Genomic DNA, 27,318 nt, shown 5'->3' with positions numbered 1-27,318 from the left:
AAATATATTGCAAAACTTATTTCCACCACACTCCACAGATAAAGCATCGGTTTTCTTTGTTTAATTTTAAAATATATTGTGTGTTTATAGTATGAATCCTCTCACTACTTAAGCATTTTCATGCACCTGGATGTCAGAATTATAAAAACGAATGACTATTCTGTTCCCATCCATAAGGAGCTCACACATTGGGTATTTGAGTCTAAAATGAAAGTTTAATAAATGGGTGATGCTAATTTCTCGAAGAAATTTTTAATAATAAAGGTCCAAAGTTCTTTTCCCTAGTGGAAAAAAAAATTTAACATAACCAGAACAATCTAAAAGAGAGATGCTGCCACTCAAAGTTGTGGAATTTGAATCAGAGCATCATTTACCAAAGGGCCCGCTAGGTGACAAGACCTGCACTAGAGACTGATCTCTACTCTTCATAATGAAGTCATACCACTTTGCCACCTTTCCTAGATTAAAACACTCCCAGGCTTGTGCTTGATTCAATGGAAGATAACTAATGCTTCCCCCCGAAGATCACACATTTATTTTAATCTATTTGAATAATTTCTCAAACAGTGGGCTGGGTTCTACATGAAGCTAATCCTCAACAAGACCGGCCAGGAATTCTGGTTACTGGAGTTTCATTCATTCCAACTAACTGAACAAATGTGTATTAAGCACCAACTCCAGCGACTTTCTCAACACTGAGCAATTATACTGGCAAATAAAACAGACATGGAACCTTCCCTTGTGGAGCTCACAACCTAGCAGGTAAGTCAGGTAACCAATATATTTTATTAATTTATTAATTTTATTGAGGGAAATAAATGGACAGGATGCAGTGGTTCAGACCAACAAGCAGCTGGGTGGTAGGTAGAGGGGATAGGCACCTACTGGATGGTCAGGGAGTCTCTCTGAAGATAAAGCCCCACAGAAGGTATATTCTTATAACTTTCTAAATATCTGTTATAAAGGCTGGTGTGACTGTCACTGAAAAATGTTGTGAATAACTAGTATATATAATTTAGAAAAGTCAAAAATATTTTCTTAAAAAGAATGAGGCTAGCCCTGGCCAGTTTGGTTCAGTGGTTAGAGCATGGCCTGAGGACCGCAGGGTCATGGGTTCAATTCTTAGTCAAAAGCATGTACCTGGGTTGCAGGTTTGATTCCTAGCCCCAGTCAGGGTCATGCAAGAGGCAACCAATTGATGTGTCTCTCTCACACTGATGTTTCTCTCTCTCTTCCTCTACCTCCCTTCTACTATATCTAAAAATTCAATAGAAAAATATCCTCAGGTGAGAATTAACCAATAAATAAATAAATAAATAAATAAATAAATAAATAAATAAATAAGAATTCATCCAGCCAGTGTGGCTCAGTGGTTGAGCGTCGACCCACACACCAGGAGGTCGCTGGTTCGATTCCCAGTCAGGACATATGCCAGGTTGTGGGCCTGATCCCCAGTAGGGAGCATGCAGGAGGTGGTCAATCAATGTTCTCTCTCATCCATGTTTCTATCTCTCTCTCCCTCTCACTTCGTCTCTCTTTAAACTCAATAAAGGGAAAAAAAAAATTTTTTAATAAAAATAAGCTCTGCCCTTTATGTTTAAAAAAAAAAAAGGATGAGGCTCGACTAATCTATAAATTTAATGAAACCCCAATAAACATAGTTTCTGAAAAAATTTTCAACTAGATAAAGTGCACCTTAAATTAAATAGATAGGTAAACTTGTAAGAAAAGCCAAGGGGAAAACATCTTTCAAATGAGGGTAATGAGAAAAGAGTAACTGAATTAGATATCAAAACCCTTTTCAGTGGTTCTCAACCTTCCTAATGCCACGACCCTTTAATATAGTTCCTCATGCTGTGGTGACTCCCAACCATAAAATTATTTTCGTTGCTACTTCATAACTGTGATTTTGCTACTGTTATGAATCACCATCGGAAATATGTTTTCCAATGGTCTTAGGCGACCCCAGTGAAAGGGTCATTCGACCCCCAAAGGGGTCGCGACCCACAGGTTGAGAGCCACTGCTTTACAGAGATAATTAAAGCTCCAGGTAGATGGTGAAACATATATGAATTTAATGTATGGGTCCAGGAAGAAAAGATTCAATGAACAGTTGGGACAAGCCAAGCATTAGGTAAAAATGTCTGGATCCCTATCTCACTCTTTATACCATACCAAATAAATTCTAGACACACTCAACTATGTGAAGTATGTTATGACTTCATTTTTTTTTTCAAGTAGAAGACTCTTTTCCAATAAGTAAGATAGTCTTTGCATGCAAATAAAAAAACCTAGAAACCATAAAGGAAGAATTGATAAATCTGATTTAAAATTAATTTGTGCCTAAAAATATAAACTACAAGGAAAGTAAAAAGGCCGACGACAAACCTAGAAAGAATACATGCCATTACCCCACCCCACAGTTCCCTGAAGTTTCCCTGAGATATCAGCGGTGCTTCTCAAATTTTCATGTGCATACTGTTCACCGGGAATCTTGTTAAAATGAGGATTCTAATTCAGCAGGCCTGGAGAATGGAGTCTCAAATTCTGCATTTCTAATAAGCTCCCAGGAGATGTCATGTAACTAAATTTTATTAGAACTTTTCTAAAGAGACGTGGGGCTAGAACTGAATAGGACTCCGATAACTTCGAAGAATCACCTGGAAAGGTTTCAGAACACTCACAGAAGCTTCACCTTGGACCATTTTGATTTAGATCAAGATGAATAGTGGGAATCACTATTTTTTTTTTTTAAAGCTCCCTGAGTGACCAAGATATTCAGCCTAGTTTGAAATCCAGTGGAGAAAATCATCTGAGTCCTGCTCTTTCTGTGCTCTGAATACCGCAGAGATACCTGTCTGAACTTGCAGTTAAAATCATTCCTTTCTCATCCCTAGACCCACCTGCCCTTCCTCCCCCACCCCCAAGTCAACTTCTGTGCCTTGTCCTAACAATCTCCTCCCACAACAAAGGCTGACAAAAGAGGGAGACAGCAAAGGAGGACCAGGAGCATGGTTAAGGGACATCTGACTTCCGGCACACCTGTGAGGGCTCACCGGCTTGGTCACTGTTGAACCACTATTGGCTGTGTGAGCCTAGGCTTAAACACCACTTCCTCATTTACAAAGTCCATGTTGTTGTAAGGGATAAACAAGTCAACCTATTGAAAAAACTATGTAAACTGTAAAGCATCACAGGTATATTGGTTATTTATTATATATGTGACTTCTGGGAACACACTTATAAGTCCGAACCCCTCACATTCAAGCAAGGCCCAATAACTTTCTACATCATCCCCTTTCCCCATTTCCTCTCAATTTAAGGAAAATGATATTCTTTAGGTTTCCATTTTCCAAATAGACAAACTAAACTGCATGAATAGAACATAACATTTCATATCGAGCCTAGACTAAAAAGGGCTTCGTATCTGTAGAACACACCAAAAAATACTGCATTATGTCTACTTACATACATGCTAAGGAATTTCCAAAACAAATTGTATTTTCTTAAACAACTTCTAGGCAATTCCTAAATGTTAAGTCCCACCTATAATTTACACTGCCACAACTCCCCCAACCCCCAAATTTAGGGAAAAGTGAAGGAAACAGGCATTTTGTTTCCGACACCATCCACCCAGGCACAAATCTTAATTGGTCTCCTCAAAAAAAGCATTTGCTATTTGATCCATTTGCTAATAAAATCCATTACATTTGGAGGATTCCCTGACAGAGGAAGCCTGAAGCACGTGCCCATCATTCACACTGGATTTATCTTTGGGAAGCATCTGCCAAGGGCCACTGAGAGCATGCCTTCCCCATTGCTCAGAGATGGGAGGGGAGGAGAGAAAGGTGGAGCCACCAGGCAGGACACTCAGGTCTAATGACACACCTGGCTTCCCTCTTTCCAACCAGAACTCCTCGGTGCCCAGGGGGTATGACTGGGAAAATTCCTCACCTGCCACATTGGAACCAACCACCACAAAACCTAAATCCACAAGGCACACCAGACAGTAGAAAGGCCGAAATCAGACCTTGAAATGTTCCAGTCTGAGACACAGGTTAAGGGCCCAGTCAGCTAAATATCCTAATGATGCTCCCTCGGACTAAATCCATAGCAGAGAACAGGGCGCAGGATAGCTGCCCTGCATGGCCGACCAAGAAGACACCAGGTGCCACCACACTGAGCTACCTGCCTTTGCTGAGGGCAGCCTCTCCAGAACACCTCGCAGGGCATATTTCCCAGCAAACTCATTGGGCAGAGACCATTTGGTTTCAATTAACAGTAACCCACTCCCAATAACCTAAGGGGAAGTAAAGGATAGGGGAATGTGGGTTCATTATAAGGCCAAGGAGTCTTTCAGAAGACCCCCTGAATCAGGAACTACAGCCAGGCCTGATGGGAAATGGAAACCAGGAAATGGAAAGCCATCAGAAAATAAGACTATTCCCAAGGTCTCTGATCTCCTCCTCTGCACAACTGCTTTGTTCTTTTCTCTCTGCAAAGCCATTTTAGTCCACGTTTCTCTGTACCTATGGGTCACACATCTACTCCCCAGTTAGCTTTTCCCTGAACTACAGTGTGAGCATCAAAGACAAACTAGGATTGCTGTCTCAATCCCAAAATATTCAGGAGACAGAGTTTACCTCGGCTTGGGTCAGATGTCTCCCTTTGATCCAAACATCAGAGAGAAGGTAGGTGAGCTGGTCTAACAATAGAGGATATCTACCTGTCCAGCACAATTACAAAAAATAACAGTACAAGCGACAGCTTGATGAACTCTGACCTTTGTTAAAGCCACAAGGTTTTTCAAAGGCACCATCTTGACTTCTTATCCTCAATCCAAGGAAGCACAGCTGTACAGCCAGATCCTCAAATAACAGATAAATGTCTTCTTTGTAGCTCGCTTGTTGGTTGCTCGGGTCAGAGAAAAAAAAGCATTTTGTTGTTATCAAACAGGAATTTATTTCAGGTTCGTCCTTTTGCCTGGAAACGAGCAGGACCTGGACAATTCATGAAAATGTCCTTGAGATCACGAATGCAAGGATGGGGGAGAGGCAGCCACGGCAGAGACACACACAACACACACATACACAGAACTGAAGCCTTTGAGGCAAACGTATAAAAATAATTTTCCATAGGTAGAATCTGTTCAATGTAAAAATTAATCAAAGCTCCTTCCTTACAAAAGCTACTGGGTTTTTCATAAAGTAGCCCCAAAGAGTCCATCAGTCAGGGTTTCTTTCACCTACGGCAGCAAACACATTCCTCACAGATCGTGGGCTGCTCTGTGTGGTTGCTAATAAGCTATCTGTTACAGGAGGCTTACAAATCCATTTACATCGATTTTAATTAATGAATCAATCCCTGGTCCTGAACAACTTGGTCCAGAAACAGTAAGCAATTCAAGATTCAGTCTATACTCCCAGCCTAAAACCTACATTAAAAAGAAGTTAATTCTCAGATTAATGCAGGACAAATAAAAATAATTGGGTTTGTTTCTCTCAACAAAAAGAAACGTCTCTTCCAAGTTTAGACATTAACTCTTCACATATTAATAAGGGGAATATATTTCCAGTGATTTCCTAACAAACTCACCTTGGCTAAGAGATGTTTTGTACAAGCCTGAAATCTGGAAAACTAGGGTCAGATATTATGACTCTCAGTCAAACCTCTAAAATCAACTGAGCCCAACTTTCTCAAAACCTTATCAGAACCTTTCAGCCTACACTGAAATTGAATAGAGAATCGCTCAAACACAAATGACAAGAAAGAACAAAGTGGCTCTCACCAGCCTGGCTGTGCTCTGAATCAGCCATGCTTCATTACAGAGGCGGGCAAACTTTTGCATTTGCTTGTATTTTATTTTACAAAGACTGAAGCAGAATTTGACCTTCCTGAGCTATCGCTGACTATGAGTTAGAAACGGGCTCAATTTAAAAGACAGCATCAATACAGGACTGCTCATCATTTTATTTTGTTTCCTTTTTCCTGGTCTTTCCAGAGGGTTTGTCCACCCAGTCTATTTTTAGACTTTTATCAGAACTTCCATTGACTCCTCATAAACCTATAGTGGAAAAAAATCTAGTTTCGGTCCCAGTTTCTCAAATCCCACAGTTAGCCAACACCAATTAGTGTAGGAAAAGAACAGAAGAGTTAGCCGATAAGTGAAAACGCATCACACTTGATTTTAACTTAAGGTAAAAAACGTCTATAAATTCACAAGCAAAACAGAAAGCAGCAGTGAGCATCAACCCCGAGCAGAGACACCAACCCGTGTCTGCTCCAACTTAGGAACTCAGATAAGTGGAGGCTGCTCATTAAAGAGAAGAATAAATACAAGTTGCAGCAGACCCATTACATTGGGAAACAACCACTCCATGTTTCTCCCTTACTTTTAAAAATGTTTATTAAAACAGTTATCAAATTGATTTTGAAGTCAGCAAGACTGGCCTGAAACACTGCAAAAGGAACACCAACCACCACCCGACCCCGACCAAAGACCCTGTGTGTAAGGAAGTAAATTGCAAGCAAAAGCAAGAGACAGGCCAGAGCTCCGGAGGCTGGCACAAGCATGTGTTCTCTCCTCTCTCCCTCCCTCCCTCCCTCCTCCCCTCCCCTTCTTCCTTTCTCTGTTTCTCAACTGGGTGAACAAAACAAAAGGAGTTGACACTTTAGCAATACATATGGACTCCAGAGCTCTCTGCCTAATGTCAGCTTGCATGCCCACAAGTTTTAGGATTCACTGGAACACTAAAGCTCCTTGAAACATTGCCATGCGTTTGTTGGAGCATTTCGGCAGACTCAGCCTGCCACCTTCCCTGGCTGAGTCGTGCAAGGCTGCAGAGCAGAGCAGGGTATGCCAAAGTAGCCTGACATTCAGATCAAGACCACAAATTATAACCAGTTTCAGTAAATTGACTCGAGTGCCTTTGTTCCTCAGACATACATCTTCCTCCTGCTTACAAATGCAGGCAGCAGAACCTAACCACCAATGCAACTATAGCCAGGACTGGGAAAGGAAGTTATTGAAGCCTGGATTTCCTGCTTTTGCTTGTAGCCAAGAACTATGAGGCTTGTAGTGGTTTCAGGAACTGACTCATCTAATGATTCATGGATAAGATACTGCTTTTAATATGTTTCTGACCTGACGACTCAAGAGCTTCAAAACCAATCTGTACCTATGCTTCACTCTTATTTGCAAATGAACAGTCACAGCAAAATAAACATAAGAACAACAGTTAATGAAAACATCACATCAAGGGCAGGAAAAGTGGAATGTGACTATCACATGTGAAGCCATGAGCAAAACCCTAATCCGTGGGCTGTGACTTGACAGCGTCCAAACTTCCCCAAAGTGGATAACAGGTGGGATAAGGTTTATTTTTAGATGTCATTCCCCTAGATGTAAAAATAGGTTTAGCACAGCAATATTTTAATTCAGGAGCATCTGGGGTTGTGACTCTAAATATACCCAAGATGTAAAGAAGCATGTAGCTTCAGATTTAACTGTTACAGTTGCAAACCAGGGAAAGTGCAGGGTTAACCCGACTAATGAGTAATGGATAATAAAGGACTAGAAGTGGAATTCATTCTCTTAAATCATCTTCTACAGAAGACTGCAATTTGGTATTTCCACCCATCTTCAGACCATTCTTCTCTACCCCTCCCCCATGCACACGCCCGCACAAATATACACAGCAAAGCTCTCTAAAAGTACAGTCAGGAGCTGGCACCTCGGGCTGCTCCCTGTGATGTCCCTGTGGATTCATTCATCATCAAGAAGTCCCACGACAGAAAAGTTTTCAATCCTCTCTCACCCGCCAATCCTTGGATTTTCCCTGCCCCTCAGTATAGGACATTAAGCACAGGCCATTTCAGGGGCGGCTTTCAAAGTGTTTACAGGTTTCAACACAAGCGCAGTGACACAGGGGGAAAGAGGGGAAAGAAAACAAAATTGCAGGCTGGTTGAGGGGCGAGGGTGGAGGAAGCAGTGAGAATAGTTGACCAGGCAAGGCCAAAGTGCAGGGGCTGGCTGGCAGGCGCTACTAGGCTGGGCTCCTCCAACAGATTTACTGACATGACGTCAGTGGCTCCAGTCCAGCTTTTTCTTTGGTAGCTTTTACCACATGCCTCCTGAAGCCTCCACTATGCAAGGGAGCCACAGGACCACAATGAAAATTCCCTTTGTGAAACCAAGTTTACCTCGGGGCACAGAGGCCAGCCTGTGAATTACAGGCTCCTCATCTTCTTTCTGTGCCCACGGAGAAAAGGGGAGGGAATAAACCCCAACAATACGGTACTTTCCTTAATACAGAGAAACCATTAAAAGAAGCTAACTGCTTAAAAAAAAAAAAAAAAAGTCCAGAGTTGGGGTGGGATGAGGGGATTGCAAAATGTCACAGTCCAGGACACTAATTAATTTCTCAGGGATGTCATGAATGATGATAATTTCAGGACTATTCACTCATTCTGTTGTGAGGCTATGTGGGCTGAACTATGAACGCTTAGGGCTTTCTTTCACCAACAACAACATAAAAAGTATTACTGAAGCTGAAACTCCAGGCCTGAATGAAACCTCTGAAGAAAGTATTACAGCAGCTTATCTTTAAAATGAGTTTTTCATTGCTGTTGTTTTTTGGGTGTTGCCTAAGTGCATATTCTGTGAGGCAACAATATGGGCATAAAACAATTTCCAAGAAGTAAAGACAGGAATTACTAAAAATATGTCTAATAGCAGACCTGTTAAACAAAAAATACTCATTTTAGACTTACAGGCTTTCTATCGTATACCCACAACAGCATATAATAGCTGTGTTTTGCGCAAGATTCCACTGCATAAATCTGACTAAAACTACAAAGCTTTAAAAAAAAATTAGCTAATAAAAATAATGTGTTAGTGATAAATTCTTTAAAGGACTAGAAAACTAAATATATTCTGTTTTAGAAAATAAAGGTATAAAACTTAAGTATTTATTCAAAGAGATGTGTGTAAAACAGCTCCAAAAATATCATCAAACTATAGCTTGCAGTCTGACTGGCTCAGAGAGTCACTAAGATAAGACATTTCTCACCTTCTGATTATTTAACAAGGGATAGAATAAACATCACCAAAGTCTTCTGTGAAGCCTAAATTATCGTGAGCTTTGGCCTTCCAGATGAGAGTCCAACCATGAGCTATCCATGGGAAATTCCTCAATTTGGCCTTTTTCTTGAGGGAGAAAAGGACAAGATGATAAGCACAGGCATGAAAGTGGCAATGACAGTCAAAGGGGCCAGCATAAAAGAAGTGAGCAAGAAAATTTTTTTTTTTTTTACTATGGATCAACAAGTTGAGATAGTCAGTGGGATTCATTTCTCAAGGAGTGGGATAGGGAGGGGTGGAAGCAGAGACCCTAGCACCCACATGGTAGCCTGGGAATACCATTTCCTGCTAAAAGGAACCAAAACTCTGCAAAAATAGTCCATTTTAAGTCCAAGAGTATACAAGAAGAGACTGGATAGCAAGTAAGCTATCAAAAACTATTTGGGTCATATCAAAAGAACATGGGAGTCAACTAAATAAACTCCCATTGGCCAAAGATGGTACCATTTGAGCATCAATAAAAAGAGTAACTACAATGGATTCAAAAGCATCCAATCATTTGAAATCTATTATTGTATAAGGATATGCCAACAAAAAAAACAAAACAAAAAACAGAAACCTGCACTTTCTGTATAAACGATACACCAGGTTAACCAAATACCTGATAAGAAAAAGCCTCTCTAAAAGAATACTCTAGCTAATAAATGAAGAAGGAATGAGAGCATTGGAATATTACCAGTGGCTCATATGAAATAATAGACATAAGTACGTAGAGACACACAGCACAAAGATGAGACACCTATACATTACGGGCCTCCTGGTGAAATACAGTCGTCTCTCGCCACTTCGCGCTTCAACTTTCACAGCTTCACTCTATTGCGGTTTTTTCAAATATATTCATTAAAAAGTTAATCAAGGCAGTGAAAATGATACAGCATGCACTCAGTTGTCTGAGTCAATTATACACCCCTGTATTACGATTACAATTAAAATTACTGTACATATGGACTGTAGGAATCCTTTAACACCAGGTGCAACCGCTAGAGTCTGAAAGGGATTAACCACGATAAACAAGGGACAACTGTATGAGTAGTGAATTATTTCTGTCCAAAAAAACTTAAGCCTAAACGCACCAAGCTTCTAGATCCAAATTCCCATTTATAGAAAATACAGAGGATAGCCCTGGCCGGTTTTGCTCAGTGGTTGGAGCATCAGCCTGAGAACCAGAGAGTCCCAGGTTCGGTTCCCACTAGGGGCACATACCAAAAAACAAAAAAGTACAGAGGATAGCAGAACATGATAAACGGGACCATGAGAGTGCAACTGAGGGCAAAATCCAAAATCCTACATGGGAAATAATGAGGCTTTTTAAATAACAAATCAACTGCAAGGAAGAAAAAAAAGGGCAGGAGGAGAGACCTTTAAACCAAATATAACCTGTTGATCTTGTTTGGAACTTGATTTGAACAAACCAACTGTGGGAAAACATTTATGAGACAACTAAGAAAATTTGAACAGTGACTAGGTATTTGATATTAAGTAAGAAATTATTATTAAAGTGTTCATATGATATTGTACTTGGTGTTTTTTTTTTTTTTATTATTTTTTAAAATACGTACAAAAAAATTATAGATGAAACAGTATGACATCTAGGAGAGGAAGCAGAGGTTTAGAAGAAACAAGAATGGCCATGACTTGATGATTATTGCTAAGTGATGGTTGTCCAAAGGGGCTCATTACCCTCTACTGTGCTGAATTTTTCCATAACAAAACTTTTGAAAACCAAAAATAAAATTAAAAGTAATGCCATTCCTGTCCCCCTCCTTCAAAAAGAGAGAAAGAGCCTTGGCCGGTTTTGCTCAGCGGTTAGAGCATTAGCCTATGACCAAGAGCACATATCTGGGTTGCAGGTTCGATCCCAGGAAGGCAACCAATCGATGTGTCTCTCTCCCTCCTTCCTTTACACTCTATCTAAAAATCAATAGAAAAATATCCTCAGGTGAGGACTGAGAGAGAGAGAAATGCTATGGGAAGAGGCACTTGGCACTCAAATTCATGGCTGCTGGGAGATAATCGGAATCATAATTACATCAGCAGCTAACATTTATGGGACACTAACTGCTGTGCCAGGCATTTGTGCTCACCCTCAGTTAACCCTTGCTATTGCTACGTCCATTTTATATAAGGATACTGACTGGGGTTCAGAAAGATTAAAGAGGTTTCTCTAGGACAGACAAGTGGATGAAATGTGTGTGATTCCACAATTTCGTAAGCATAATGAGAATCAGAATGAGTTATGTCTTTTCAAAATAGTAACAACTTTTAAGAGGGCTGGTGACTCTATAATCCAAGAGAGCCAATGCTCTCCAGTGTCAAAGAGCAGAATCGAGGAGGGTTGCTTTACTAATGACCATTTTTGGTGAAACTCAAGGAACCGCAGGGGCAGGCTCTAAAATCTCAAAAGTGATAAGAGTGAAGGAGAAAGCATGAGAAGTGGAAGGCATTCAAGCAAGTGTAAGTGTGTGTGTGTGTGTGTGTGTGTGTGTGTGTATGTAAACATGAAAGCAAAAAAAAGGGAAATGGTTTGAAGAGAGAGAGAAAAAGAACAGAGTAGGAAATCCAGCAAGAGGGGAAGCTGGGGAAAAGCTTAAAACTAAACCCAAAGGAGGAAAATGGAAAAGCAAACAAATGAGCTCCTGTCAGACTAGTCCAGTCTAGTTGGGACAACCTCTCAGGATCTTGGATGGAGAACTGAAGGGCAGAGGAAACAGGAGACTTCAGAATGGGTTGGAGGGGACCAATGGAGACACTCACTGTGGGCCATTTACCATATTTCATCATATTTCGCTTTAAGCTCACACTCGGAAATATTATTATTTTCTTCATTTTCTGGATGAGGAAATGGAGGCACAAAGAGATTAAATACCTACTATCACAGCCAATAAGCAGACTTGGGTTTGACTTCAAAGCCAATGCCCTTAGGTTACTTTGCTAAATATATCAAGTACTAGTGAACTATACAAAGTTAGGTCAGCACCAAAATGGCCAACAGCAGAAGTACCAGACAGTCTGGGAAAGTCTGAAAAGGGGGCCAGTCCTGAAAAGGAAGGGAACACAAGAGCACAAGTCCCAGAGTGACCAGAACTAGGTGAACAGGAGGAAAAGACAGTATCAACCAGTCAGTCTACTCCCTTCCACTAAAAACCAGCCACCAACATGTCAAAGATGGATAGCAACCCCATTGACAACCCCATTCAAAGCCCCTAATATCTTTTTTCAGAGGCCTGATTATGAAGGGCTCTGAGGAAGCAATTAACTCCCTTCTCCCCTGTACTGCCATCACACAGCAAGGCCTAAGACAGAGCCTAAGTCACCTGGGTGGAAAGGAGAGAAATTCACCCCATCTCTTAGGTTCCCTAGCACTCCCACTAGTAAGGAGTGAAGTCAAGGTCATGTGCCTAAACCCTACCGCCAGCATGACCCATTTCCATATCCAAGCCTTCAGTGTGGTAGAGGGGGCTAACTTATCTGACAGCCTGCCACAGAGCACATTCCAAAGAAAAACCAGATAAACTGGTAGGTCCAGTTCCAAGCTTCAAAACCAATCAGCCCCCACCCCTACACACACACACCTATAGGGCCATTTGGTTCAACCTAGCCCCTAGTATAGTTTTAGCCTCTCATTTTCAATGGCCCATACTACCAGTCTGAGAGGTAAGGGGTATCACAGAGTCTCCATAGTCTTTGAGGGCTGAACCCAAAAGGGGAAAGGGAAATCTTGCCCCTCCCTCAGGAAGATAAAGACTAGAGTGGGAAAATTCCCCTAGGAAAAGCTTGATTGGGTCACACCCAGCATTTTAGGACCTTAGCCACATGTTTGTTCTGAAGACAGAGTAAAATGGGCCACCAAGAACACAAAACATTTTGTGTTTTTGTGCTTGGTGTACTTTAGTGTTTTACATATTTTGCCTTTTCTAGGCAGATATTCCAAGTGAGGGGAAGTCTACCTTTTTTTCAATGTCACAATCAATCTTCATTCAAATGCCACAATAAAACTTAGGTGACTTAAAATGTAGACTTGTGTTAGCCTGGCAGCTGTGAAGTTACCACAGACCTAGAAATTGGCTTTAAATGTTGGCCGTGTCACACTGGCTGTGTGACCCTAAACCTTTCTGAGCTTCACTTTCTTCAACTACAAATGGAGCTCTTAGGTTTCAAAATAATGCTGAAGAAGGGGCTTAGCTTAAGACAGAACCTAGCCTATTAGCCTTCCTTTCTTACCAAATTTCCCAGAGTGGCCCAAGTAGTTAGTGCCATTAAAAGAAAAGTTATGGAGTGAACTCAGAAGACTTGCACCTCCTCCACAAAACCTGGTTTAGGGAGGGGAGTGTGGGGTTGTGGACAGGATGACTCAGATTACAACGCAATTCTCCGGGACCTTTCTGCCTAAGGCACTCACATTTTATCTCTTTGATCTAAAGCTCAGCTCAAAAACAAGCTAGAGGGGGCAGGTGGCCCAGTATCATCTTCCCAGAAAGGGAAACCAAAGATTTTCAAGCAATTTGCCCAAAGTCACAGTCACAGGGAAAGCTAAGCCTTCTTTCCACACAGCTGGAAATGAAGGACCTAGATCCCAGCCCCTAGAGGACCCTCAAAGGCCTTCTCCCAAATAAACTGCCCCAACAAGGAAACAGTTCTCCAGGCTCTCAACAGCAAAGCCCAGACGCCACAGTTTCAGCAACACCTGAAAGACACTACAGTGGAATGAGCGCCTGCCCAACTTAACTGCCTAAAGCGCGGATAAAATAACAGTAAAGAGTGGTGTCAAGAGACCCACCTGGAACTAAGCAGTGTCATTACAATTACTATTGGTGTTAGGCAAAGTACTAAAATCTCCTTAATTCCTAAAATTCCACTCCATTTCCCCTATCTTATGTTATTCAGGCACACCATATGACATTTTTACACACTCTCCCAAAGAACACAGAGAAGCACATTTGAAACCAAACACTGTCGAGAGCACTGAGACCACAGGTTCAATAACATAATCAGAAATGCCCCAAATTTCGGTTACACCCTTTCAGAATTCCGCTGGGAAAAACTTCCTAAACTACACTTTGCTAGTAAAAAGGGAAATGAACCAATGCTGACTCATTCCTATGAATGATGAGAATTTTTTTAATACGTTAGGAATTGATCCTCAGAATAGCAGAGGATTCAAAACAATTTGGTTGAAATTAGCACAAGTTTACTGGACAAGTTGTTCCCTGACATTCCCTTCTATTGTAGCTCCAGCTCACAACAGCTTGGGACACTCCTTCAAGAATAATACCGTCATGAGCTCAACACCAGGGCACCACAAAGGCCACCTGCCCGGATTTTCTCTCCATTCTGCTTAATTACAGGGAGTCAGCCAGCTTCCTCAACAGTTTCCTATTAGTAGAATGACCATGTAGTTTACCACGCACCGGACATTTTGAGAGTAAAAAGGGATGCTAATGATTAAGGATTACGCCAAGACAAGAAGCATAAACCAGACCTCTTGAAGGCAAGCAGTTACACAGCCACAAGGAACAGTAAAGAACAATCCTTTAGAAAATACAAATGGACAAAAACTACCACAGTTTTATGAGGGAGACAGTCAGAATTTGGTGGGAGGACACACAAACCAGAAAGACCAAATAGAAATTAAGGAATAACTGGGCAGAACTCAGCCTGAAATGTAAATTAACCTGACTCTGGGTTTCTTTTTTTCCCCATCTTAAATCAATTTACAAATCAGACTCATAGTTGACTTGTCGCCTCATGTGCCTTCTGGGTCTCTCTTCTTCATGATCTCCTAGTTCATTCTTCATGATTTCAGTTCTTGGACTGTTTAAAGTATATGCTATACAGGCAGTTAACACAGTCAACATTTATCAAAGGAGAGTCATTTCACATCATTAAAATCATTTTTTTATAAAGGAAAAAAAATCTTCCATTTTTTATATACCTTTAGGCTCCTCACTAAAACCAGTAAACTAGTAGAAATGTACACTCTTATTAGGTCATCACTTTGAACATCAATCTTAATCACTTGACCAGTGAAACAGATGTAGAGTCAGTGTGAGGAGTTCTGGGGGTACCATGGTGAGCCCTGCCAATGCGATTCCATATGATAACTGCATTAATTGTTTTAATTTTTCTATGAGATTAGAATTCACTCACCATACAAATTCACCCTTCAACCACAATAAGGCCTCACTTAACATCGTTGTTAGGTTCCACAACTTTAAGCAAAAAGACAAAGCAAAACCAATTTTACCATAAGCTAATTGATATAAGTAAGAGTTACGTTCTACAGCATCTCATCAATGTTATAATGAAACAACGCTGAACAAATGACATTTTTTGAGAACATGCGGTATATAATTAATTCAGTGGCTTTCAGTAGATTCACAAGATTGTGAATCACTGTTTCTAAATTAACCTTTCTCCCTTCTTCCATTGTCAGCTGCCTCTGAAAGCACCTATCCCCAAATTGACTAATCCCTCAGCAATGTTTAACTTAAAGACTGGGAAACCACATGAACTACCACATCAGTTCTCCATACCAGGGTTAAGGGACAATTGATGTCAATAAAGGCAGGTGGTCCCTAGCCCTGGCTCACACAAGGCAACCTTAACTTCTCAAATCAGTCACATGGAGTAGCCCAGGTGGAAAAACAAGGGGACACTGACACCCTGAAATGTAGCTGGGGGTCTGAGCAGAGCACAGCCAGCTTGGGGCAAATAAATGAAAACATAGGTCTCTACCCACCAGCTTTCAGTAAGGATTCAGCTCACCTACCCAAAATACTAACCCAAGGAGACACTCTTCTTAGATTAACAAACATGTTCTTACATATGCAAATCAACTGGCAAAGAGATGGGCTCCCATTCACATAAAAGTGTTAATTATTATGCAAATTATATTTAAGTCCCAAAGCAAAGAGTCTGATGAGAGTGGCAAAGACTTAATTCCTGGGTCTGGAGTACCTACTTGGAGGAACGGATGTCCTGGGTTTTAATAGCAGTCACACTGAGCTACTCTTAACTAAACTTTACCACAACTCTTCAAAGTAGACATCATCATCCCCATCTTCCAGATGAGGAACTGAAGGCACAGACAACTTAAGCAGCCTGCACTAAGCAAGTATTAAGAGGCGCAGGAAGGCAGCAAAGGTAGGGGGAGGTTCCTCTCTGCCTCTAGTTCTCTCTCCCACCTGAAGCTTAGTGAACTCAGAACACCACCAGGAAGGAAATTACTCAATGGTGCTGCCAGCAGGCCCAGGGCCCTAAGTACCATTTCTCTATTAAGTGTTCCTTACAACCATCTCACAGTAGAACTTTTAGAACCAAATTCCAAAGTCAGAAGCATGGCTTCTAAACAAGAACCTAAGAAAGAGGTTTCCTTTTGGGTGGATGAAGGTACATCATATCCACTTTTTAGAAGAATTCCCATTTAATTCATACTACCATTTGGCAAAGAATGACCTCAAATATGATGTATTTACTGATGGATTTCCTCCACTTTATGAACAAGGGAAGTGTGGTTCAAAGTGATTAATGGTCCAGGACTTTATGGGATGCCCCAGCCTCTCCTGGATTTCAGTCCATTTGCCTGAGACCAGAAGTCTGGTTCTTCTAAGTAACTCTGCCTCAGCCCTGGGTGTTCCCCAAGAGTCCCTGTCCAGGCTGACCTAGCAGGAAATCCGTGAAGACCTGGTAGGCAAGATAACATTTGAATTTGTTATTTACTGAGCACTTACTAAGTGTCAGGCATACAAGAGGCATTCTATCAGAATTTCCAAATGGGGACACTGAGGCTGAGAGAGGAGGTAATTTGTCCAAGGCCATAGACCAAGTAAGTGGCTTAGCCAAGAGTCCAAATAGGGTGTGTTCAATTCCAAACCTATGTGTTTAAACATATGATTAGCCAGCCTTTTTCCAAACCAGAATCAGGAAACTTCCCGCTCCTCCTGTCAAATAGCTCCCTCCTCTCCCCCTCCCTCCCTCCCTTTTTCTTCTTTCAATCACTTGTTTATGGCCAAAGCCTAGTTTCAGATCTATTACTAGCTCATGATTGGCAATAAACCTTTGTTACCACTATTTAAAAGTTGAGTTCATTACTCTGGAGAGTATTTCGGGGAAGGGGGGGGTTATATTTTAACAACATAGACCCACTCTGCCCCCAAAATGGCATCTAACCAAAAAAACAGAAACAAAAACAAACAAAAACACCTTGCCCTTCAAGGCCCAACTCCAAAATTACTTCCTCTGCAAACTCTTCCTCAGTCCCCAACACTAAGCAACAAAGCTCTTTGGAAATGTCACGAGCACTAACCCCAATGACTTTTCCCCCTCTATTCTGATATTGCATAAGGAAATTCATGCTTCTAAAAATACAAATGAGTAAAAAATAAAAGCCCCTCCCCCTTCCCAATCCATTCCCTCAAAGAGAACCCTGTCAATAACTATAATCCCCCAGATACTTCAGGATAGAAATGTATACATTTCATTGACTCTAAGACACCAGGATGCAGCATGATTTTCTAAGAAACATTGTTGCAAAACAAACCATTCAGACTGCTTCCTTGTTACTTAGAAATTATATTTTATGCATATTAAAACTTTTAAATCATGTCAATCTTGTGCATAAAGAGAAAAGTGTAAGTAAAATAAACTGGGTAACATAGTCCTAAAACAACTTCTCAGAGAGACTAATATCCATGCTGTTCCACACACTAGAGCACCCTGAGACAAGAGCATTCAGCATTCACTCTACAGCTTTGATGAGTGTGTACAGACACATCATGGGTCATGACCACAGCCTAGCCGGTCATTATTATAGCACACATTCAAAGATTGCATCTTGGAACTCATAAAACATGGAATGCACTCTTTTCTCACTAGGTTGTGATGATCTCTTTACATGCCTATTTCCTTTCCTATATATTTTACTGATCACCATTCATTGGTCACCTTTCACTGATCACCAAACCTTTGGCACCCAGTAGCACTTGTAAATGTTTAAATGTGCAGGGTCAAGTAACAGTTCTATGCAAAACTGGGAGCACCTGGATTTCAAGGAACTCAAGGTGGAGGGAAGAGAGAAGAAAGAAAAGCTGTATATGGTTTATCAGCAGCAGGTTCATCTCCGGGTTGCCATGAGGATCACCCTTTCTACCCCCTCACTCTGCCGTCAAGGGATACCATCTGAGGAACTCAGAGAGCATCCCCACCACTCAGAAAATAAAACTACTGCTGCAAGCAGCCAGGCAAGAATTAGTCTTTAAACTTTTCCCCAGCGAGCCTGACACAGATCTCTATTATCACATCTGGAAACAACAGCTACACTCCCAAAGGGTAACAGATGAGATCACAAAGAAGGTGGTTCTACTCATTTTATTATTTTCAGGCATAAAAGGGGATAACCTTATTTTTGGTGCAGTAGCATCTTTAAAACAAACCAAGAGCCCGGCCGGTATTGTTCAGTGGATTGAGCGTTGTCCCATGGACTGAGAGGTCCTGATTCGATTTCCAGTCGGGCACATGCCTGAGTTTTGGGCTAGATCCCCAGAAGGGGCAGTGCAGGAGACAGCTAATCAATGTTTCGTTTTTTTTTAATCCTCACCTGAGGATATTTTTACATTAATCTTCAGATAGAGCTGGAGGGAGAGAGGGAGAAAGACAGAGGGAGAGAGAAACATCGACATGAGAGAGACATCGATTGGTTACCACCTACACAACCCCAATCAGGACCGGGACAAACCACAACCAAGGTACATGTTCCTGGCCAGAATCAAACCTGAGACTCTTCGGTCCGCAGGCAACACTCTTACTGCTGAGCCATACCGGCCAGGGCTGATCAAAGTTTCTATCTCCTTCTCTTCCCCTTACTCTCACTCTAAGAAAAAAAAAAAAAAAAATCAATAAAAACCAACCAAGAACATCTTCATGAATTCCACAAAGATTCAGTATATGTTCTTAGGTACATTGCCTCACAAATATATGGGGAGAAAAATCCCAATCCAGAGTTAGGAGGAGTGGCCAAATTTTGTCTGGTTCAATCTAAGGACAAAAATTAGAGTATCTTGATTCTATCTAGAGCAATGGTTCCCAATCAGAGATGAATACCACTACAAAGGTATCTTAGGAAAACAGAAATATTGCACCTCCCCCAGCCTTCCTATGTCTCCAAGGGTAATGAGCAGGCTGCAGAAAGCTCAGTGGTGGCTGCCATGCACAGGCTCAGGTGGGAACCACTGGTGTGGCAGAGGATCCCTGGGGCAGGAGCAGAACAAGACTGCCGTGGGTTTGAGTAGAACCATCCTGAATTAGCCATGTAAAAGGATCCATGTATTGTTAATTACTAACTCCAAAGTCAAAACCTGGGAAAGGTAAGGGGCCTGGAAAGGTGAGAGACAGTGTGCAAAGAGAGTAGGCTGGGAAAAGGGGTAGACGGTCTTACCCTGGCTTCCCTAGTGCCAGGCACATATCAAGGACACCAACATTTGCTGAATGAGATGCACAGAGCTGATAAGCACATGGTCATGCACATCATCAGATTTCCACAGAGCCTCCTACCACGTGCAGAAAATCTGAGTTGGCTCTGGCAATGCAGGCAAGAGTGGGCACTCGGTTCACAGTGGAATCAGCTTCATCTGACATGAGCAGAGGTGTTCTAGAAGCATTTCCATATTTAACAATTTCTAGTCACAAAGGAAGCTGCTTCTGGCCTCCAAAACACAATAACACTTTCTCTAATATCCAGTTACATAGATGCTAACCATTTTTACGTTTTATGGTTAAGATAAAACTCAAAGGTGAAAGAAAATCAGGAGGTATTTTTAGTGCACAACAAAACAAAAAAGCTTTTATCAAAATAATAACAATATCAGCCCTCTCTCTCCAATATTTAAAACAAAAGCAAATTTTAAATTATGGGAATTTCTTGGCTCTGCCAGTATGAAATGCTATTAAGTAGTTTGTTTTCTGTTTTCTTCTCAATGAAAATACCTGATGAGGTCTTCTAAGTGTCCCAGATTTCAAGACGAGGCTAGGGGACTGGGGACTGATGGTTCTTCCCTCAGCTGATGGGGCTCCTTCCAACTCGAACCACCATTGTTTCCCCAAGGCTTTCAGATGAAAAGGCAGAGAGGGAGAAAGGGTTGAAAGAGATTCCACCAAAGGAAGCATTGCTCACAATGGTTTCAATGGTTTTGGAATCAGTTAGCCCCCATGCCACCCCCAGCTACGGTAATGGGTGATCTGAAAATGAAGCATATCAAAATGCTATTGATAAGCTAAATTACCAGACAGCTTATCTGAGGCCCACATCCGCCATATGGTGCCCCAACTTCTGCCGCCTGTTGCTGCTACAACAATAGGCACGCCTACCCAGAAAGCACCATCGTTGGACAGAAACCCAGCAGCAGTGGCATGCGGGCGGCTACTGTGTTTACATTTTATTTTGTGCTTCCCTCTATCCCAGTAGAGACTTGAAACACACACACATTCAATGTCAAAAATAGGTGTTACCTGCAGACACATGCGCGCACACCTCATGTGTGTGCATGAATGGGTACACATCAGGTGAACAGAGAGAAAACCAGATGTCAACTTCAGAACTGGAGCTGCCTGGTGGGGGAGGGTGAGCCAGGCAGGCTCCCAGCTAGGGCTGCAAGCAGACAATGAGCTTTTCTCAAAACACTCTGGCGGGCGGGCCTTGGGGAGTGGCTATTTAAAACACTTGGCTCCTTTTATTTCACCACCATGGAAGTGAATTCGGCTCTGAAGTGCCAGAGCAAATGAAGTCATTCGGTTTCCGCGGGCTCCCTTTGCATTCTAGCAGTAGAAATGAGTCGGAGAGTAGGAAGGTCCAGCTGAAGTTGTTCTTTCTTCCAATTAAAACTGATTCCACAGAGGTTTTGGTGCCTGGGCTTCATTAACTTTTTTCTTTGAAAAGACAATAAGGTCATAGGAAATTTAAAGGACATTGGACAGTGGAATGAATGCTGTCAAAGATGACTCCCTTTATAAAATGCCATCAAGTCAAAGTGTAAAGACGGCCAGATGAGGAGATCACCTTCTAAAGGCTTGATTGGTATAAAAGACTAATGATGACTTGTGTCAAATGGATTCGTAAGATTTCTGCATTTCATTCTACTTTCTACTCTCTCTAAAAAGGTTCCTGTCTTCGCAGAGACGATATCATTGATAGTAATAAAATATTCATTTTTTTTAGTTTCCTATCTATTAAGAAAAAGACACCGGTTTTCAAAGAGAACTCAGAACACATAACATCTGCTTATGCAAAAATGCATAAGATGCAGGTATGGATACGTGCAAAGCAAAAACAAAACAAAACAAAAAAAGTCTTTTTCCTAATATTCAGATCTAGTTAACTACTACATAAAGGTACTCATTTCATCCCCCCAAATTACCCACACCTAAGCAGACAACATTCTTGGATGAACTTTTCAAATTTTCTTAAACATTCTCAGTTTAAAAAAAAAAAAACTCCTTTCAAGTTAAATTGAGATTGCACTTGAACTCCATCCAAGAGCGGAGCTGAACTGAATTATGATAATTAGAAAGCTGTGCCTATAAAAAAGCAGCGCAGTTCATGTATTTTTTTTTAAAAAGTTCATGCCAGAGAATATAAGTTCAATATGTTCTCACATAATTAACATTTCCCACCATTAGCAGCAGTTTTTCAGTTTATATATCAGTAAAAACAACAGCACTCGTCATTATTGTATATTCCCAGTCAATAGTGTTTCAGTCACTACACATACATCTAAACCTGTCTGTCAGATGCCTAAAAGCAACCAAATTTTCCCACTGAAGCCAACAGTGACTTAACTTGTTCATCAATAAGTTGGCTTTTTCTTTGAAACCCATTTTCTAGTGCTGGGCCCTGTCCCTTAACCCAAAACTGCCAATGGAATCCTAGGACAGAGCCTTAATTAATTAGTCTTGAAACTAATGTGAAAAAAAGGCAGAAAACACTGCACCAGAATAATAAATAAAATACTGATTTTAAAAAACTAGGAGGAAGACCGAGGGGCCCATAATACAGCCAGCATGGAGACTTCCCTTGGCCTGCCACAAAAGTAGAAAAGACAGCTTCTTAGAACAGCCCCCCCACCCCTCATCCAATCAAAAGAGAGACCAGTGGTTTCACAGTTAGCCAGGACTCCCAGACTATGGAAACTATTTTTTGAGAATCCTCCCAACCATGCAGAAAGCCAGTGAACAAAAGAACTTAAGAGCTGAGAGTGAGCCATCCTATAAGAAAAACCATCCTGAAAACCCATCCTTCAAGGCACCCCGTTTGCTTTGACTTTAATAAAAATACATATTTTGAAATTTGCTTATTCTATACCATTACACAGCCCAAATATATCTGAAGAAATGGGTGAACTTCAACTGTGAGTTTAAATATGGGATAAGGTTGATAAAGCTTGTGATGAGTACAGATTAAGAACTCTCAATAGTTAACAGCTTTGAAATAAAACAACATAAAAATCCACACAAAACACTCCAGATATTTAGATCCAAATATTCTAGCATTCCAAAAACTAGCCCAGAATAGGGAAGGCTGCAAACCTCCCTGATTTCTGAAGTATCCAGTAATTATAATACAAGGGGGTCTAACTTGGTATTTGTCAAAAAGCATGAATCTGAATTACTTGATTTTATCACGCTGGTGAATATGAAAGAATAAAATACATCACTGATATTGTCAAACATGATTGGGATCTAATTTAAATGCCACAGGGTAATCTGTGTCTTCAACAGATAAAGAAAAAGCACTACGCAGCTATAAAAGACTATTCCAGCCATCAGTCAGTCCCCAACAGCCAGCCAGCAGAGCCTAAGTTTGTCAAAGGGCAAAAAGCTCACAATATACTTTTCTTACTGAGTTCAGAAGTAGGACATTAGCCCTCTGCTGTTCCAGTCACTGAACTCTAAGGCGGAAACTGTAATGCCTGCATTTATCAGCAGAAAAGTGGGCTCTGATTTCCCTGCGGTCCTATAGAGAAAGCTGGACACTTGCTCTGGCCACTATTCAGTCTTTGGAGAAAATAGGCCCAAAAAGTTTTATCACTAAACAGATCCAACCTCTACACACAGTTTTCACTAAAGAATATTGTTTTCTCCTTTTGCAATCTATTTGGAAACAAGACTAGGTGCCTAAAATAAAAGCTTGAAAGTGTTATCTACATACTATCTATGTGTAAACATGATCATCTTATGTACACCAGATCATACATGCAGTTATTTGCACCAAACTTTTGAGTGATAAAACACAACAATTTTCATTGGCAGGAAGTATAATTATGCTCACAATTAACACATAATAACACATGAGATTAGAGAGAAGAGTAACCCCACAGATGTGTAGGCTCTTGTACAACCACTGCATATGAGATATTAATCCATTTCTGAAGCAAGAAACCTTAAAATAGCGTTAATGGCACAGCTCATTTCTTCAACGACCTATGTAACATTTGGGATCTATATTCTCTAAATGTCCCTGTTACATACTTTTTTTTACTGAAAATGTGACAACAAATATGATCTAGACACAGATGATAGATGACAAGTATATTCTTTCCAAATTTCCCCATTAAGAAATGCCCTTTTATACTTGCTGTGCTGTATTGCCAGAGCCAGCAAAATTCGAAATTGTTTATAAATAACTGAAGCACAAAAGCAACAAAAAACACTGGTTTTCCTTATGACCTGCTTGTCCTTTTTCTAAATAAAAGGGGATGCCAGCCCCCAAGTGATATTTTATAGATATAAAATTCTTGCTGTATAAAGCAAAAGAGGAATAGAGAATAGGGGGAATGAGGAGAAAGCTCACTTCCCCCAGGCTGTACCCCCACCCCAACTCTCCCTTACATGTAATTAGTTCACTGCTGCGGAACAGACACACATTGCACCACAATATAAGGAAGCACCTCTCGGTGAGAAATTCATTTCAATCTGGCTCGAACTAAGCTACGTTGCCCTCCCTCTTTAAATTAAATTTCATTAAATATGTCATGGTGAGTACTGGTTTATGTTTTGGGAAAAGAAAAAACAAACAAACAAAAAAACCTCTATTAATCTCTCAGGCATATTCTCTGGATGGAGTTCTATTTGTTACCTTACAAAAGATCATACAGAGGAGGACTCTAAACAAAGATTCTTTCCTATAATATTTTTTTCCTCTCACTGTCAGGGCAAAGTGTCACACTGGTTTTGTTTCAAAGTTGTAAAAAAAAGAAGAAGAAGAAGAAAAGAAGTAGTCTAATATTCCCCTAAAATGTGGATCAAATAATACTTATCATTGAAGTAAAAATTAAATGGTCTACATTGGTATTTTTATATCATCAGCAAGAACCAGTAATGGATACTGCTTATCAGTTCATTTTTTTATACTAACAACAAATAAAAGAATTGTAAACTCTGTTTAAAAACCTGAAACCTGAGAGTTCAACACAGAGTTACACATACAAAGAAACGCTAAACAAAAATATCTGTGACCATTTATGGAAATTGTGAGATTAGAAAAATAAGCCTTTCCCCGAAAAAAATTATCAACAATTCAAAACCTCGATGTTGACAAAGGTTCAACTGATCCATTTGTCTTTCCTGAGTCACTCTGTAATTAGTTCTACCATTTCCTTCTAAAGAGGAAAGATTCTTACCAAAGTTGGATCTAAGTCTGGCCCGGATAAGCATTCAGATGTGATTGGGCCCAAAGATCCTATTTACAGAAGGGCACAAACCCAACAGTGAAAGGATGAAGCAGCACTGGGCACAACCTGAGGTCTGCGCCCCAACCACTGCCTCCAGAGTATCCTAACAGAGGAACCCCCCACCCCCAAGAATAAGATACAAGACCGACCCATGGCAGACTGCAGAAAAGGAGCCCACTCCCTACACTGACAATGCAGGGAGATCAGGTCTTCCTAAAGGGATCTCTGTCCACTCAGGTAACCACCTGCACACAGTCAGCAAACCACAATCGATGGGACCACCTAAACTTCCAGAAACAATAGTGAAAAGTGGGGAGGAAGAAACATGTGGTTGTCCTGAACGGATAGTGTTCTGCTACTTTGCAATATCTGTAGCTTTTTTTTTTTTTACACTATTTTGAAATCTGATAGGTTTCACAGACCTTTCTGTCCCAGGACCTGAGCTTCCTCCAAGGCACTGTTTTTAAAACATGGCCTTTTTACATTACCCACTCCTGCAACATCATCTGTCTCTAAGTTTCCAGTGCTTACAGAGGTCAATTTTCATTTCTACAAATCACAGGCAGCCACTTGCTTCTGAGAAGTTAACAAGCCTTCTGAGAAATGCTAGTGGCTGGTATTTCATTGTTTCACAAATATTTTTATCCAGTGACACCATTCAACTTTAAATAAATTTTTAAAAAGAAAGAATTTAAAAGCAAAGAAAATTATATCTGGGTTTTATTTCTTTCGTGGGAGGAGAATAGAGAGGTGTAAACCCTCCATTATTTTCAACTCATTTAAAATGTTGCCTCAATTTTTAAAAAATACACTTTTAAAAAAAGGAAACTCAGAAGTTAAACTTTCTTTAAAGAGGGCCTCTGGACTTCTGAAAACAAGTGTTGCTGCTACGAACAAAGACTAGAAGTGCACCCTGATTTTCTCCCCTCCTGGGGATCATTTCTCTTCCAATAAACAAACAAATCCCCCAGTATTTCCTACCGAAGGGAAGTTTTCCAGGGAGAGTCTCCTCCAGGGTTTGGTGGTAACTGCGACTGAGTCTTTTTTGGACACAATGTTTCTGCTGACTCCTGAAAATTTTCCACTTGAATGTGCAATGAAGGAGCGGCGGCGGCAGCAACAATCCTGGAGAAGCGGCAAAGACGACGGTGCCTTCTTTCATCTTTGAGAAGAAGGAGCGAACCCCCCGCCAGCAGCACAAGTCGGCGCAGACCCTGTGCCGGCCTCGGGGGCCCCGACGACTGGGGCGGCCCGGGAGGCTCTTTGGGGGGGTCGGGCCGGCTTCGCGCTCCCAGGCGGCTCTCCTCGCCCGCGCTCGCTCGAACTTCTGACTTGTCCGAGAAAGACGTGAAAACGGCCGGAGGATGTGAGGGTATGTGCGTGTATGCGCGTGCGGGCGGGAGAGGGGGGCGCGGGGGGCGCGGCGCGGCCGGCCCGGCGCCTCCACGGCCGCCAGCGGGGGCCGCCTGTTGCCGCGCGGGCTCCGCAGCGCGCGGCCCAAGTTGGAGTCCCGGCAACTCACGCGGCGACGCCGGGCCGCTCACCTTGAAGGGGACGCGGGAAGGCGGGCGAGGGCGCCCGGCTCCGGCCCTCCGCGTGCCCGCTCGCCCGTCCGCCTCACACAAAGCAGAGCCCGAGTGAAAGAGCAGCCGGAGCGAGACACGCCACTGGCCCCCGCCCCGCGCGCCCCGTGCGCCCCTCGCACCCAGCATCAGCCCCGCGCGCCAACTTACCTCGCGAAGGGAGCCGCCGCAGCGCTCGGTGAGTCCCAGGAAAACTTCGTGCCGCTTCCCCCGCCCTCAGCTTGGTACCCGGCTTCCTCCCCGGCTCCCGGTCCCCGGGCTGGACCACCCCACCCCTCCTTAGCACCGCTCCTGCCCCGGGGCCGGCTGGACGCACTGGTCGGCTACCCCCGGCTCAGGGCAAAGGGAGACGGGGTGGGGGGGCTTCACTGCATGGCCTGTCTCCGGACGCGGCCGCCCCGGCCCGGGCCCCGCCGCGCGGACTGGCCAACAGGGTGGAAGCGAGTCTGCAAAGTGCTTGGTGGGCGCCCGCGGCGGGCGGCGGGGCCGCGGCGGCGGCTGCAGAGGCTCGGCTCGGCTCGGGCGGTGAGGCGCGGCGCGAGCGATGCTAAGAATGTTCGGAATGAGGGCAGGAATGAAATGAACGCCAGGACCGAACTCGCTCCGGAGGGGTGGGGCCTCGGTGACGTCATGCGGCCTGCCGCCCGGGGCCGGAGGCGGGGCCTGCCGCCGCCGGTGACGTCATGGGGTTCGGGGCGGGCCTGGCTGGGCCGCCTCGCTGTTGGGGCGCGGGCTCCCCTCCTCCGAGGGGCGACGGGGCGGAGTCTGGCGCCCACGGGGGAGCGGGGCGCGAGCGGGAGCCGCCCTGTCCTCTCCCGGCGCGGGCTCCGGGCTTTGTCCCGAGCTGGGCGGGGCGGGCGGGAAGAGGGCGGCC

General features: G+C 42.5%; 1 protein-coding gene across 3 annotated transcripts in view; it reads right to left on the bottom strand.

Moving 5' to 3' along the window:
- The window catches only part of TEAD1 (TEA domain transcription factor 1), a 251,112-nt gene extending 224,469 nt beyond the window's left edge, over positions 1 to 26,643 (bottom strand). For 2 of the 3 annotated variants that reach the window (XM_036258524.1, XM_036258526.1), the window contains exon 1: positions 26,595 to 26,643. The gene's annotated coding sequence lies outside the window, so the exon portion shown is untranslated. Of the gene's footprint in view, positions 1 to 25,842; positions 25,877 to 26,594 lie in introns of those variants that run through there. The other variant, XM_036258525.1, reaches the window with a different exon arrangement.
- Positions 26,644 to 27,318: the final 675 nt, after the last annotated feature.

This window comes from Molossus molossus, unplaced genomic scaffold, assembly GCF_014108415.1.
Source record: "Molossus molossus isolate mMolMol1 unplaced genomic scaffold, mMolMol1.p scaffold_m16_p_13, whole genome shotgun sequence".
NCBI classification, from domain to species: Eukaryota; Metazoa; Chordata; class Mammalia; order Chiroptera; family Molossidae; genus Molossus; species Molossus molossus.
Note: the sequence above shows the minus strand (reverse complement) of the source record. Positions and strands in the feature narration are given on the sequence as shown.